A 17502-nucleotide genomic window follows, 5' to 3' on the forward strand; every position below is an offset into this window, starting at 1 on the left:
AATGCAAAATTTCCAAAAACCTTGTATATACGTCGACGCGCAATTAAAAAAGGAACAAACATATCTGTCAAATTTCATGAAAATCTATTATCGCGTTTCGCCGTAAATGCGCGACATATAAACATTAAGAAAAATGCAAAACCGTCAACTTGAATCTTGGACCTCACTTCGCTCGGTCAATAATACAATGCACATCAGAGATAACGTTACTGTCGAATAACGCTCATCAAATAACACGGTGAGTACGGAATAACGGTAGGCCTATTGTTCACACATGTAAGCTGATCGGTGATTGGATACTGGATGCACACCATAGGTTAATGGGTTTTGACAGCGGGGTCTCCATTTGAGCCGAAATGGGACCACTCCAAACAGACAACATTGATGAGTTGTGAGTGTTGAGCGTGTAATTAATTGTGATTGTTTGAACAGTGTTGTTCGAAATGTTATGTGATGGAATGTTTAGGAGACGAGTGCTGCTGGTCTGGTTCATTCATCACTATTCCTGTGTAATATTATGCTGAGGTTTTATTTTCATTCACCCCAATTTTGTGCGTGGGTGATAATAGATACAGTACGCGTTCCGTAGCTTTGCCTCTGTGACTTCAAAACAACATATATAGGCAAGGTATGGTTCCCGGGGTAATATTCACGGCTTTGCAAAAACATCAGACTCCAGAGAACCTCGATCCCTAGATGGAGGAAGCTTCCTACACACAGAGATTCTTTACGAATGAGAGAGTTGGAACTTATCACCAACAATGGAAAGAACATATTGAACTAATGTCAGCTGTGTTGTTATAAAATGAGGTATCTTAAAGAAGCTCCTTGTTTAGTTATTCATTCATTTATACAATAATTACATTATCAGAATGATAGGGAGAGGAAAAATAAAGTAACCTTGTGCTACTCCTCTCCCAAATTTATATATCACATAGTGACGCCCCGAAGCAAGTCAAAATGTTCAAATATCTTGGAAGCATTATATCAGAAGATGGAAAAGATAGACTGGATATAAAGCGCCGAATCAGAGAAGCTGAGGGTATGTTTATCAGTAAAAGGCAGCTTCTTTCATTAAATAGTCTAACGTTGGAAATAAGAAAGAGACTAATAAAGAGTTGGATTTGGAGTAAAGCTCTCTATGGGTCTGAAACGTGGACTATTGGTAAGGCTGAGGAAAAGACTCTAAATGCTTTTGAAGTGTGGTGTTGGAGGCGTATGCTCAAAATAAAATGGACTGACAGAGTTACGAATGAGGAGGTATTCCAGAGGGCGGTGGAAAAGAGATCTCTTCTGAATTTTCTCAGGGACAGACGACATTCTTGGATTGGACACATAGAGGTGCGTACAAATATACGCGCCGCGAACATGAGCAATTCACTTTCATTCAGCTGACTATATCTGTACTTTTACAGAAACGGTAAGATACAGATATAAAAAGCTTGGCATCAGCTGATTGAAAGTGAATTGTTCATGTTCGCGGCGCGTAAATCTGTACGCACCTTGATAAGACACGACGCATTAACGTCAAGTATTCTGGAAGGTACAGTTGATGGACAAATCGTGGCAGACCACGGCTACGGTATTCAAGACAAATGACGAAGGATCTGGGTGCTATAAACCATATACAATGGGAGAGAGTAGCAATGGACAGATTTAGATGGAAGGCTGCCAACCAATCAAATGATTGAGCTGTAAGAAGAAAAGTCCAAAAAAGGTTAAGTCATCAATTCACAGAATTTTCAGTCCTCAACTATTTTCACAAAGTTGATTTTCAAATTCAGATGCTTCAAAACTAAAAATAGAAGAACTATTATCTAAAATAAGAAATATTCACATATAAAGATAGCTATTTATGTATTAAGAGTGTTATGCGCGACTTTATCGCTCGCGCAAAACAGTTATCACGCGACGCGAAGCGGAGCGTGATAATTTTGCAAGAGCGATAAAGAAGCATTACGCGCGAATTACATACAACATTTTTTCTACAACAGCACAAACCTGTTAAATCACTTATATCTGACGGAGTTTATAATAATTCGTCTACACTGATATTCATCATGGCTGTAGAACCGGTGCAATTATCGACTTTTTTAGGTTAAGATCTGACCGAGAGTGGTTTGTCTTTTGGCGAGCTGCTTATCATCAGCTGATTAGCGAGCGTGAAGAAACTCTTCTGCGCATGCGCGAATGATTTGCGAGCGTAAAGAAAATCTACTGCGCATGCGCAGATGGTTAGCGAGCGAAAAAGTAGATTCTCCTCAGAAATAAGCGGTTTTACGAGGAGAATTGAGTATGTAAATTCTTTCTTTATGCGCAGTTGTAGAAAAATATAATTTTGAAGAGTAACCGAAAAATCCGAATGAATTATTTTTTCCGATGCAACAGGTTGCTTCTGAAAAGATACAAAAGAGCATCTTTATTGGACATAAATCGTGGATCATAACCTATTTTTTGACAATTTCTATCTAATTTTGGGAAAGGAACAGTTTTGGGCTTTAAGCCTGTTGTTCCTTCCCCAATCATTCATAGTTGAGAATGATATTGTATCTATAAATGTATAAATAAATAACTGATGTGTTGCTTATGAAAAGAAACGTTTTCAAAAATATTGGATGTTTTTGAACGGGTAGCATTGAAGTCTAGTGGCCCTCCGCTGAGAGGCAAAGCTACAGGACCCGGATTGTAAATTCACTTTACAGCCTTAGGTTTCAAGACGTGAAGAACGTAATGGAAGTTTGGAAACGTTTCTGTACTTTAAATGAATAAATAAATAAATAAATGTTTATTTCCCAAAAAAAAAACTAAAACTACAACATCAATTTTCACAGAATATTGGATAAATTACAATATTACATACAATAGTTAGTTACAAAAATTCTTATAATGTGTCCTCTACTTGTTTAGTTTTTTCTGTGTGGAAATTGACCTACTCCACTATGGCGTACCATGTTCTAGAGTAGGTTTTGTTGTTTTTTTTGTGCGTATTATTAATTAGTTAGTGTTTAGTAAGTCATTGGGTGGTTAGTTGTTGTTTGAAATAATGTTTTCTATGTTCTGTCTTCCTTTGCTCATCAACCAATTGTGTACTATTGTTTTGAACTTTCTAGGATGATTAATCTGTTTAAAGTTTGCAGGAAGTAGATTATATAATTTTGGTGCTAAATGATTGAAATGTCTCTGGTATAGTGCCTTCCTTGCAACACTAGTGATGAGAAGATTCCTGTATCTGGTGTTGTGGTTGTGGTTTCTGGTTTGAAATGTTGTTGGGTTCTTGTGTATTCTGCATAGTATCTCCTTGGAGTAAAGCTGTCTTGGATCCATCACGTCAAACTCATTGAATAGCTGGTCTGATGAATAGCGTGGAGGCTTCTGGTTGATGACCCTCATGATCAGCTTCTGTACCCTGAGGAGCGGTTCGATGTGCAAGAAGCTTGCACCTCCCCATCCCACAATCCCATACAGCATGAGGGACTGAGCTAGAGAGAAGTAGATAACTCTTAGACATCCCTTGTCGACCAGTGTCCTCAGAATCCTGAATCTGCAGATAGTCTTCCTCAGTCTCCCGCATAATTCATTGAGATGATGATCCCAGCGCAGAAAAGAGTCCATTGTAACTCCCAGGTATTTCTGTGACTGTTTCCTGCGAACTGTATATGAAGTGTTATTCCGTTGATTCTTGATTACTATCTCATCTCCTGTTGGCTGTCCATGTTGAGTCGCCGAAAAGGTCAGAAAGAAGGTTTCCTCGTGGTTCAATGTTAGCAGATTTTCACTCAACCAGCGAGACACCCTCTGAAGTCCAGTCTCGGCTTCTCTCCAGGTCATCACCCAGGTCGGTTCAGAGAACAGTAGAACAGTATCATCTGCAAAGGTGGTGATTGAGCCATTAATTTCCATGTTGCATAATGGGTTTATGTAAAGAAGAAAAAGAATTGGTCCTAGTACTGTTCCTTGTGGCACTCCAAACTTTACAGTCAGCTTGTTGCTTACACAGGAAGCTCCTCCGGGTACCTGTACCCGCTCCTCAGGGTACAGAAGCTGATCATGAGGGTCATCAACCAGAAGCCTCCACGCTATTCATCAGACCAGCTATTCAATGAGCTTGTTGCTTTACTGCAGGGAAGTGATTTTGAGACTCATAACTGTCAAATAGAGGAACTGGTCACAAGCTGTTACCTTGTAGTAGAGACGAAGGCTTGACTCTAGAATAAGAGACTAGATATCATGACAACTACTATCTATCTATCTGCTGATTCAACTACTCTCCCAAGAAATGAAACGCGGTTCACTCCGGGGAAACGCGTCCAAATTACGAATACATACGTTATGCATATACATATGTGTCTGATGCTCCTACACCAACCATTCATTTGTATTTGAATAATCGAGTAATCAATAGTCAATATTTCCTTCAAATAATTTATTTATTTATCTATCATTTTCATTCTCACATGAAACACTGGATTAATAAAGATAATCTTAGTTGGGCTCTCTAAAGTTTCATTGAAAAAATCAGTGTATCAGAAATTATTGTTACCTTTCAAATTCAAATACAGAAATGTTTTTGTAGCTTTCAAATCTGTAGGGCTTTTTTAATAGCAGTCTCTTACGGGTAGGTCATACTAGGGATAATACAACAATATCATTAAAGTATTGAAATTGAATAACTTGAACGTATAAAGTTCAGTTTCCTGATTTGTAGATGCGATTTTATTGCCATGTAGTATGCTTAAAAAGAAGAGTGAGAAACGAATTAATTGTAAAATCTACTGTAGACTTCACAGTTCCCAACCTATGTTCTCAAATATTCGACTCATGAGTTTCTAGCTGTCAGAGACTAAGGGCCATTTGCACGTAGGCTACGTCTGTTAAATATGGACATTAACGCCGATTAACAAATCAGTGTCAGTTTAACGGATTCATTTCTGTTCCCCAAAGATCGGTTAGTTTTTAATCCCGATTAAGTTTTCCGGTTAACAAATCAAGATTTTAATGGTTTCACAAACCGGCAACACTGTAAATTAACCGACAGATGTTATTATTCTGAACAAATGGCACAAAATTGAGGAAATGTTATTAAAGCGGTTACCATTCATTACGCATGCGCCATAAAAATGTTCTGTCTGTCACCAGTGTCAAGTGCTATCTGCAGACGAACCAGATCGAAAACTAACCTCAAAAATTACAATCCAATTTTGAAAGCTAATATCAGCTAAATACAATTCTATATTTCACAGGTTCAACAGGTTAAATTCATTAATATAAATTTAGCTCATACTTTGAATTCTGTAGTTTTTTTACCAAAAAGTCATTGGAAGATAGCTATCAGTAGGTACCTACTCGGCGTTAGTTGGATTTAATTCCCCATGAATGGCCTGTTAAAAATCTTTCACGTCAATTAGTTTGACCGGCGTTATTTTTCGATTTTTACCTTTGTGCAACCAAATTTTCTCCATTTCAGCTAATCGCTGTTAAAATGGTACCAACTAATAAGAATTAAATTTATTTACGCCGGTTAGTTTAATCGGCGTTAAAGCTTGAAATTTCTGTTTGATGCAACCAAAATGCATCGGTTAGGGCTAATCTCGATTAATGTTTAGCATTTTCGTGATTAAACGTTAATAGACGTAGGTGCGACTGGGGGTAATAATTATTCTCAGAAGATATTATGACTACGGAAAGTCAAAGCACAAAATTAGGAGCATCAATTTGATTCCTGCATCTTTCCTCTCAACTTCAACTATAATTTCTTATTCCCTTCCTCTTCAATTGTTCCTGGGATGAATTATTCGTTCGTTCTTGTGCGGGCGCATGAGAAGGCATTAAAAACAATTAGCCGTCATCAAGACAGAGGGTTCCTAATTTTTTTGATAATCTTGAGCAATTTGTCTGCGCTGAAAAAGAATATTTTCTGCTCTCATCTTAATAATAATTACGTTGCATGCAGCAGTGGAAGAAGATAATGGATTCCCTTTCCCCCTTCACACGAAGGACTCGGAGTATTTTTTTCCAAGAGATCCAATTCAATGAGAGTTTATGAAGAGGGGTTTGCACAATAAATATTATGCCACATTTCATAAAGCTATTTCCATGTTGCTATACAGTGATACAGTACTCTATCCTCGAGAACATAGTAGTATTGGTTCGATAGAAACTATACAGATTCATTGACCGAGCGAAGTGAGGTCTGAGAATCAAGTACACGTTTTGGCATTTCTCTTTATGTTTATATGTTGCAAATTTATGGCGAAAAGCGGTGATAGATTTCCATGAAATTTGACAGCTATGTTCCTTTTGAAATTGCGCGTCGACGTATATACGAGGTTTTTGGAAATTTCGCATTTGAAGGATAATATAAAAGGAAAAAGGAGCCCCCTTTATACGCCAATATTAGAGTAAAAATCATACTATAGAATTATTCATCATAAATCAGCTTTCGAGTGGATTATAAATTGCATGCCGTGACGCATGCAATTCAATATCTTAATGTAACTTGATAAAAAATCAGCTGCTGTGTAGACTTTTAATTGCATGCCTCATTGATGCAATTTTTATGCACTGTTAAATGAACTATTGATTGCGTGCAATAACGCATGCAATTAATAACTAAAATAACATAGTATTGTCTCTCGAACTTTCTCTGCTTCTATTTAGTTTTAGTTTATCAGAGATTGACAATGGTGTAAAAAGCGAAACGAGGTTTTCTAAGTATCAATAAATCTGTAGTCTTTGACAATTTCTTAGTATTTTTATTTAATATTATTCATTGCTGTTCAGTTCTCATTCAGCAAACTTTCAAAATAATTTAGAGAATTACATTGTGAAGTGAAGCTGTTAGTATTCTGAAGTTTCACCTGAATAATAATAGTTGTTCTCTCATCCATCTACACTCTCTTTTTCGGTAGAAAGTTAGTGGGAAGGATACTTCGAATATTCTTCCCAAGGATTGGACAATGATATGTCCAAAGCTCCGCCAATTTATGTAGATGCATAACAATATTATCTAGTTTATTTATAGTTATTACAAATTGCTTTTTTTCATATCATATACAGCTCAATAATTATTTTCTTAGTTCATATTTTGTAGATTCATCTACAATTTTGCTGTATTGTAAGCTATTGTATAATCTGTATTGTATGCTGTATTGTAATCTACATAAATAAAGTACTCAATCAATCTATCTCTCTTATACACAAGCTTTTACACTTATATACAATAGCTTACAATACAGCGAAATCATAGATGAATTCAAATAATATAGACTAAGAAAATGATTTTTGAACTGCATATAATACGAAAAAAGCAATTGGTAATAGCTATATATATAATTGTTATGCCAATTTATGTAGATGCATAACAATATCATCTATAGCTATTACCAATTGCTTTTTTCATATCATATGCAGTTCAAAAATCATTTCCTTAATCTATATTATGTAAATTCATCTATAATTTTGCTGTATTGTATATGTGTATAAGCCAGTATATATTGTAATCTACATAAATAAAGTACTCAATCAATCAATCTCTCTTATATACAAGCTTTTACACTTATTTACAATAGCTTACAATACAGCAAAATTATAGATGAATTTGAATAATATAGATTAAAAAATGATTTTTGAACTGCATATAATATGAAAAAAGCAATTGGTAATAGCTATAGATATAATTGTTATGCTAATTTATGTAGATGCATAACAATATCATCTATAGCTATTACCAATTGCTTTTTTCATATCATATGCAGTTCAAAAATCATTTCCTTAATCTATATTATGTAAATTCATCTATAATTTTGCTGTATTTTAAGCTGTATTGTATATGTGTATAAGCCAGTATATATTGTAATCTACATAAATAAAGTGATCAATCAATCTTTCTTATATACAAGCTTTTACACTTATTTACAATAGCTTACAATACAGCAAAATTATAGATGAATTTGAATAATATAGATTAAGAAAATGATTTTTGAACTGCATATAATATGAAAAAAGCAATTGGTAATAGATATATATATAATTGTTATGCTAATTTATGTAGATGCATAACAATATCATCTACAGCTATTACCAATTGCTTTTTCCATATCATAATGCAGTTCAAAGATCATTTTCTTAGTCTATATTATGTGAATTCATCTATAATTTTGCTGTATTGTAAGCTATTGTATATAAGTGGAAGAGCCAGTATATATTGTATTCTACATAAATAAAGTACTCAATCAATCTCTTCAATTCCACTATCCCTCTTTCCAAGGTAATCACTTCATTCTTTCTCTCTTCCACTCACTCTCCATCACAATCTCTATCTCCCTCTCTACACTCCACTATCATACTCCTCACTTTTCCATTATGGAATTTCCAATTACAGCTTCCGAGCTCACCCTTGTTAGTCGCCGAAATACCACAGCAAAATGAAGTTTGAGGGTTATTTGAGACGGATTGTTAGCTAAATTTCTTGAGAGATATGTTCTCTAGATAATTGCAGTGTATTATTCTAGTTTATTCACAAAGTTCGACTCCACCCCTCTGAGTCAAGTATTTCGATTACATTTCTGGAGAGCAATGAGAATAATAATGGACATTGTAACTCTTATCTATACTATAACTAGTAGTTCTGTGAACAGTAGACCACCTTAAATTGAAAATAAGCTTGAAATTTGAGATAATGTGATTATTCAATTGCAAACTGTTGATTCTATTGCATCACTCACTGTGAAGAGATAGCAGACCTCGTGTGTCTCCAGCGTTATTGTCCTTTCACCAGCTGGCTCAGATCTTTGATTAGTAGACTTGAGATGCGCGTGAACACTAGTGTTAGGTGATTTCCTTTCATAACGGCAAGGAAAGTTGTGTGAGTGCGCCACACCAGATTTTTGAATTTCGTGTCGACGCATACATACGGTTTTTTGAAATTTTGCATTTTAAGCATAATACAAAAGGTAAATGGGTCTCCTTTAAACGTCAATATTACCGTGAAAATCAGACTCAAGAATAATTATTCATCATAAATCAGCTGTCTAGTGGACTACTAGTAGTTCTGTGAACAGTAGACCTCACGCAGTATTCTCATCCACAAGTACCTGATTGAAACTATAGACCTTATGGAAATACAGCAATAGACTGGCTTCTCCACACATCTGTGTAATCACTTGTCAGCTGATTTATGATGAATAATATTATAGTCTGATTTAAACTCCAATATTGGCGTATGAAGGAGGCTCCTTCTTCCTTTTATATTATCCTTGAAAATGCAAAATTTCAAGTACCTTGTATATACTTCGACGCGCAATTGAAAGAGGAACTTACCTGTCAAATTTCATGAGAATCTATTACCGCGTTTCGCCGTAGATGCGCAACATATAAACATTTGAACATTCAAACAAAGAAATGCCAAACCGTCGACTTGAATCTTAGACCTTACTTCGCTAGCTCAATCAAGGAAAGATGTGACTTGTACACGTTCGGGATAGGAACATTATGTTAGAGGCATCATCACGTCTGAACTACTGGACTGATTAACTTGAAATTTGGCATAATTATAGTTTCTTGATCAACCGAGGATAGTTATAGGCCTATTTTCAACTCTTCAAGATACCAGTCGGTCAAGTTTTTAGTTTGTCGAGTTAGAAAATAGACCCTTGCGTAGCTTGTGTTACCTACTAGTCTATAACAAGGGTCTCCAACCTTTTCTATCCAAGGGCCTCATTGTTAATTCTTTGGAGGCTAAGAGGGCCAATAACAAGGATGTACGTGGAATTTGACTTGTGGGGACACGACGGGGTATTTGGGGGGTGTACAATTATTATATATTATGAGGGGTTTTGAGTAATGTTTAAGTAGGAAGAAACGAACCAATTAATTTCATTTTAATAGATAGTCCAATTTATTGAGTGTAAAAAGCTCAAAAGAAAACTTGACAATGCATGAATTTATAAAAAGTTACAATGCTAGAAGAGAATACTCATTTTTAGTGAGAATTTGTTTTCAACTTGAATTGTCCGCCCATTTAGGATCAAACTTTGTGGTTCCGATCATTAAAATTGATTTCAAATGTTCATCTGACAAGGAAGTATTTGGATTTAACAAACTTCATTTTTGAAAATGTCTGCTCACACTTGTAGGTAGATCCAAAAAGAAAACACATAGCTCGAGCATGGTTTTTTTATATTTGTTGAGTCTTTTTCTGGGAGAGAACTGTAAAATGGAAGTAGGTTACCTTCTTTGTAGCGTTCAAACAGGGACATGTACAATCCGTGCAGACCATTTGCTAATATCTCGCAATGGTTGATCGCTACTTGTTTACAGCTAATTTTACATTTAATAAGAAATGGAGTGGCTAGTAAGAGAAGAGTTATGAACTCACAGTTGTTGTCAAAAATGTGTATAAATATCTATTTTAAAAAATCTGTTGCAATGTGGCCCGCGGGCCGTAGGTTGGAGAGCCCTGGTCTATAATATAACAAAAGAGAAGATTGGTTCATACACGTACAAGATAGGAAATTTACGAATGAGAGATCGTCACGTCTCAACTACTGGACTGATTAACTTTGATTTCTGCATATAATCATTCTTGATAAACCGAGAATGGTTATGGTCCTATTTTCAATTCTAGAAGATTTCATTACGTCGAGTTTTCAGTTTGTCAAGTTATGAAATGGACCCTTGTGAAGCACGGGTTACCTGCCAGTCTATGATAATAATGAAGGGGAAAATTGACTCTTACACGTACAGAATGAGGAAATTATCACGTCTCAATTACTATACTGATCAAATTGAAATTTTGCAAATAGATTTTTAAATTATCAAGGATAATTTATAGGTCTATTCAAAATCCTTCTAGATTCTAGTGGTTCAAGTTTTCAGTTTGTCAAGTTTACAAAATTAGACCTTCTCGGAGCACGGGTTACCTGTTAGTCAGCAATAATATTATAAGAGGTAATAATTTGATTATTTTCATCAATAATTGATTTATTGAAGTATTAAATTATTAATACAATCAACACAATGTCAATATTCACCATACAGAGTGAGTCATATATGTATGGAAATCCTTCAATAAGTTGGAGACTGTTGTAGATATAATACTGTAACTTTCAGGATAAGTTACTGGTCAATCTACCTTTTGACGTACAACTGAATTTCAATCCCTCATAAGGGGGCGTCTTGGGTGGGGGGGGGGGTAACTCACATATTTTTAATGTAAACACCCATTGTGTGGTAAATTATTTCAAAGGCCTCTTCAGAACGAGAAAGATGACATAAATTAAAAATTTTCATGATACTTTTATCCAAAATGGCGGCTGATTGAACTTTGTCAATTATTCCTTCAAAAACTAAAACTTCAATCAGCCGCCATTTTGCATTAAAGTATCATAGAACATTTTCATTGATGTCATCTTACTCGTTTTGAAAAGGCTTTCAAAATAATTTACCACACAATGGGTGTTTACATTAAAAATATTCGAGTTACCCCCCCTCAAGACACCCCCTTATGAGGGGTTGAAATTCAGTTGTATGTCAAAAAGTATTATTATTATTATTTATTATTTATCTAATAATTCAGAATTACACAACTCACAGAAAAGTACCACAGGCTTATAAGCCCAAAACGGTTCCAATTCTAATTTATACAACAATCCAAATTTAGCTAGGTTATGTGTCACTTAAAATTCTCCTATTACACACTCAATTTACAATTCAAAACACACAAAAATCATTCTTGAATTGAAAATACTTCAAAATTGAATTAAATCAATCACAATTAATTAGAAAATCCCAAACTTTAAAAAACTATAAAATTTTGAGACCGAAAAGACAAACACACTATTTAGAACTTATCACAGCTGTAACTTGAATTGAATATTAAAGGTAGAGTATTTGACCAATAACTTATCCTGAAAGTTACAGTATTATATCTACAACCGTTCCGAACTTGATCAAGGGTTCCCATACTCATTATGTATGTTACTGATAAGTTATTATTCTAGTGATAAGTAGTTGAGTTGTTCACAGATTTGTTATCACCTTCAGTTTAACTGTCAGTATTTTCTAGTGAAAAAATAATTACAGAATGTAAAAATAATAATAGTATCGAGTGACCTGGCTGGCTCAGGTCTGGTGTCAATGACCAAGACTCTAAAGGTGTACATACTCACGCTCTGCTCCGCAATTGAACGTTACACGAGCAGATCGTAAGATGATCGCAGGTAGACCAAGAACGCGAACAGAGCGCTTCACAAACATTCGGTTCCATTCAGTTCCGTTCGGTTCGTTGTCGAGAACGAATGAGGCTTTCATACACATCAGGTTTTAATAAAGTACGGTTCTAATAAAGTATTTTCTTCTCAAAAAACAGCTGTGTTTGGTTTTTCACAATATTCATGCTGGTAATAAAATACAAAGGCTAATGATCAAATAGTAAGATGTGATTCCTTGAACAACAAAATTTTCAAGTTAATTAGAAATTGTGAACTATTTGAATAGTTTATTTTTGTTCATTTTAATTTTGGACGTTTAGTGTGATTATTTTTTTGAATTGAAAATTTGTTTCGATTAATGAAATCATGTAATTTTCATGGAAAAATAAAAAATCACCCCGAGTTTTAATTTATCTTCATATTTTTCTTTTGCAAACTATACATTGGAAAAAATGCTCTAGTGAACAACAGAAATTAATTGATCACATGATTTTGACATGGGAGATTTTCAAACAGATAATCACGATATCAGGATGAAATAAGAACAAGAATGCGAGTGTGTGTAAAAGACTTTGTTTTTATTTCCGGTTTCCTAGCAACGAATTTGAATATGATAAAACCTATTCGTGTCGAGAGAGCGCTCGGTGCTATGCGGCTGCTATTCGGAACCGAATTCAAACCGAATAATCGTTTCACACTTATCGGAATTTGCCAGAAACGAAACGAACCGAACCGAGTGTGTGTGAAAGTAGCCCTTCTCTAGAAACGAATTTGAACCTGATAGAATTTATTAGTGTCAAGTGAGCGTTCGGTTCTATGCGTTTTCTATCCGGTATCGAATTTGAACCGAATCACCGTTCCAAACTTATCGGAATTTGCCGAAAACGAAACGAACCGAAAGTAGCGCATGCGCGATTAACGTTTTTGTTGGTTCAGTTACGATCTCTTTTTGCGCCAACCTGTATCTAGCACAAGAAAATTTGCATGAAAAACTTGGTTCGAGACTTCTCTTATGTATCCAAACAATATATTGGAAATTCAGAACTACAGTATAAAATACAATCCCACCAATGACTGGACTATAATAGTAAGTGTAGTACACCACTACCACCGTGAACTAAGACGTAGTGCATTTATGTGACGTCAGTACAGGTAGGGCTTCTACACCAATGAAAACACTAGCTGATATAGATCAGCTGAAATCAAAGAATTCATATTGTAAAAATAAAATAATATAAGTTTCAGCTGATCTATATCAGCTAGTGTTTTTATTGGTGTAGGAGCCCTACCTGTGCTGACGTCACACGAATGCACTACGGCTTCGTTTACGGAGGTGCCTGGGTGTCGGAGTTTTCAGGTCGCAACTGATCAATTTCTGACCTCTGAATTCTGACATGACCTAGCGACTGCTTAGGTGGAGGAGAAAGTGAAGGAGAAGGTGAGGAGGAAGATAAGGAGTGAGAGTGCAAAAAAGAGGATGAGGAAAAAGAGAGTGGTGAGAGGAGGAGTGGCAGGAGTATGTTGCTGAAGTGGGAAGGAGGTACAGTTTACTGATGAGGAGGTTGAGGAGGTGTTGTTAGAGAACTTGACCAAAGAAGGAGGTTGAAGAGAAGGTGTTGGAGTTGATGAGGGAGAACAGGATGGAGAGAAGAAGAAGAAGAAGAAGAAGAAGAAGAAGAAGAAAACAGAAGAAGAAGATTTGCAAACTACTAGGAAGGAAAGCGATGAAGAGGAAGAAAACCTGTAAGATTTTGCTGCTTCCACTATCGTTATGTTTTACTCCAGTGAAGAAATTCAAATTACTTCAAAACTCTCACACCGGCCGGGGAAAGGCAATGCTCGAGCTCCAAGCATCTATGGATGAGTGAGAGAGAAGATTGATGGGTGAGGGGGTGAGAAGAGGAGGAATAATGAGAGAGTTAGTAAGAAAGTTTGGCTGTGTCGGTAATTTTCAATTAGGCAGAAAATGCAAATTCTGTTCATATTTAGCAGGAGCGACGCGTTGCTACCAGAAAGTTCAAGATGACGGTGAAGAATATTCTTACTTTGCTACTGAGGGTTTTTTCTTCTCCTGTGTACTAATTATTGTAAATAAATTTTATGTCTGAGCTGAATAATTTGAATTTGAATTTTTCCTTGCGATGATTCGAATCATTATGTTGAGCTCTGTTCATAACTACTGGATGAATAATTGATTTGAAAAATAACTGATGTTTCAAGCCCCTTTTTCTACTTTCAAAAAGAGAGTTCTTCCTGGTTTGATAGCTCAAATTCCTGCTCAATACCAAATGCAAAGTATATAGAGTGAATCATCATCATCATCCTATTATATTAAGCGAGCAATTTCTGTATTTCTATATACTTACATCTGGTTATTTATGATCAACGGATCTCGAAAACGGCTCTAACGATGTTCACGAAATTTGGAACATAAAATGTTCATGATATAGAAATTCGATTGCACTAGGTCTCATCATTGGGGAAACTCGCTGAACAACATTGAAAGGATAATTCATCCTTGGCTGAAACAGCTGAGACTTTTGTCGTCTGTGGATAGTAAAAAGTGAGCGAGTGATTCTGTGGAAAATCAAAATATCGGATCCCCGAGATTCGTAAGCTGACGTATAGCCAGCTGTAAAATATGAACACGATCATTTTAGAGAATTGTGTTCTGTTTATCTATCTATATATATATATATATATATATATATATATATATATATATATATATATAAGCGAAATGGCACTGACTCACTGACTGACTGACTGACTGACTGACTCACTCACTCACTCACTCGCAGAACTAAAAATCTACCGGACCAAAAACGTTCACATTTAGTAGGTATCTTCAGTTGGCCCTTTAGAGGCGCACTAAGGAATCATTTGGCAATATTTTAGCTCTAAGGGTTGTTTTTAAGGGTTTAAAGTTCGTCTTCTAGCATGTATATTCTTCTTATTCTCTTAATTATAATTGAAAAATGTCCATACCATATGTTAATATATAACTATAGCCTAATCTAGAGAGAGTACCTCTTCGAAACAGTTGTTAACTGGTAACTAAATTAATAATTTTGTCAGGTTGGCATTAAGTTGAGTTGACTTTGTTAGGTTGGCACCAAGTTGAAGATTTAAATACATTTATCGCGGAAAAATTGATTGGGCACTGCTAATTCAATAAGAGCTACTCGCTTCGCTCGCCATATCCGTTTAGCCAGACGTTTAGTCTGGACCCCCGACTGGATCGTCCCAACATGATAAAAATGCTCAAATGAAAAATGCAGGCGAGCGAAGCGAGCCTGCTGATCTCATCCTTAGACGATCCAGTCGGAGGTCCAGGGGGCGGAGCCCCCTGGCTAGACGGATATGGTGAGCGAAGCGAGCCTGACGGCTAGTCGATGTATAAAATTACCGAGCGAAGCTCGGTGCCCCGATATTGTATTCAAATTTGAATATTTATTACTACACTACCTGATAACTGTCAGATCACGGCTAGGTTTGAAACTGATATTATATGTTTTGGAGACGAGGGTCTAATGTCCGGTTGCAGAGTCATTACACAAAATCAAAGATAGCTATGTGAGACATAGTTTAAAATCACCCACATAAATGGTTGGTCGTTGCACAGTCGTTTGCGGAAGCCCATTTAGCTATATCTCGAATTAGCATCATACTGCAGCTCACACTGCAGCTCTATTCACTTTTTTCCGTACATGCTTCTATCCAACCAATGTCTTGGCATCGGGCAAAGTTTCGATCGACATCACTGTGAACAGACCTAAAAGACCTCACAAAAAATTGATAAACAATATGGCTAATTTTGGCTTTTGGCGAGATTTCTCACCATATTAATTTGGCGATTTGGAGGTTATAAACAACTTGAAAAACATAGGGAGAGAAGAAAATAATAGATTTACTTATACAGATGGTTTTTCGTGAACATCTTTCATAAAGAGCTATCATAACTACTTCTAGAATGCATTTGGCGGGAGTAGATATTGGATTCAACAGCACGACTTCGGGCCCATAACTAAACTGACCATTTTCAGTGATTGGAGACATGAATAAGCTCTTCTGATAACTAACTGTGCAACGAAATCATGTGTCTAATTGGGCGTTATTAGTTTTATGGGAGCTATAGTTTACTTTGACATCTGTGCAACGAAAAGTGGAGTTATGGCTTCATAAATAAGTTAAATGTCTAATTTTAACTTTATTTGACGACTCTGCAACTGGGCATGAGGCCTGATTACTATTTTATTCCCGGAGAGAAAAATCAAGGCTGATGATGGCGTCGGTCCATACGATTGAATGAATTAATGAATGAACTACACTGCCAAAATTGTCGACTCTATGGCTAGCTACACCACATCGATTTTTTTCTTACAATATGTTGCGGTCCTTATGAATTCTATGAGATTCAACGGATGATTTCAAACAGATGCTGTTTGTCAAGTTCCGTTTAATTAGATAGAATTCATTATGACAAAAGGCAAAATATCGTACGAACAAAAATCGATGTGTTTGTGTGGGGCTCTACACACACATAATATTCAAATCGTACCATATTTTGCCGTCCTCATGAATTCTAGCAAATCAAAAGAAGCTTGACAAACATAATCTGTTTGACATCATCAGTTCAATCTCATAGAACTTATAAGATGGAAGAAAATTGTACGAACAAAAATCGATGTGTGTGTAGCTAGCCTCAAACTCAATGAACTGTTGAGAATTATTTGAAAGTTTTCAAGGTTTCTCTGTTAGAAATGACTGATCTCAATGGCAATTTTTTTTTCTCGAAATGAAAATATCAAGCCTCAAATTCCATGAACTGTTGAGAGTTATTTAAGGGCCGGTTTCCGAGCTCAGGATTTAGCTATGTCCTAGACTTAAACAGCTGGAGTCAGAAAATTGACTTTCTAAAACGGGGCGTAGCCGCAGTCTTTATAACAGTAATAGCAGTTTTTATTTTCTCATTTCTATAATTGGAAACGTTCTCCCTTGATGAAATTAAACATTTATTAATAATTCAAAATAGCTGTAACTTTACACTATTCTCTCTTTATTGTGTCTAATTTTCTAGTTTTTTGAAATTGAATTCAAACGTGACTTTGACAATGACTACGACTACGCCCCGTTTCGGAAAGAGAGTTTTCCTACTCCAGCTGTTTAAAGTCTAGAACTTAGCTAAATCCCGATCTCGGAAACCGGTCATAGAAGTTTTCAAGGCTCCTCTGTTAAAAATTACTCAATTTCATAAACAGAGAATACATTTTTCTGACAAACTGAATTTTAA

The 17502-nt window shown here is 35.8% G+C and overlaps 2 protein-coding genes across 5 annotated transcripts in view; one reads left to right on the forward strand and one right to left on the reverse strand.

Moving 5' to 3' along the window:
* The window catches only part of LOC111052333 (zwei Ig domain protein zig-8), a 740160-nt gene that overhangs the window by 165681 nt on the left and 556977 nt on the right, over window positions 1-17502 (forward strand). The gene's annotated exons all lie outside the window — the stretch shown is intronic.
* Window positions 1-17502, reverse strand: part of LOC111057328 (location of vulva defective 1) — an 82419-nt gene that overhangs the window by 54726 nt on the left and 10191 nt on the right. The gene's annotated exons all lie outside the window — the stretch shown is intronic.

The sequence above is a fragment of the Nilaparvata lugens genome, chromosome 9 (genome assembly GCF_014356525.2).
Source record: "Nilaparvata lugens isolate BPH chromosome 9, ASM1435652v1, whole genome shotgun sequence".
Lineage (NCBI taxonomy): Eukaryota > Metazoa > Arthropoda > Insecta > Hemiptera > Delphacidae > Nilaparvata > Nilaparvata lugens.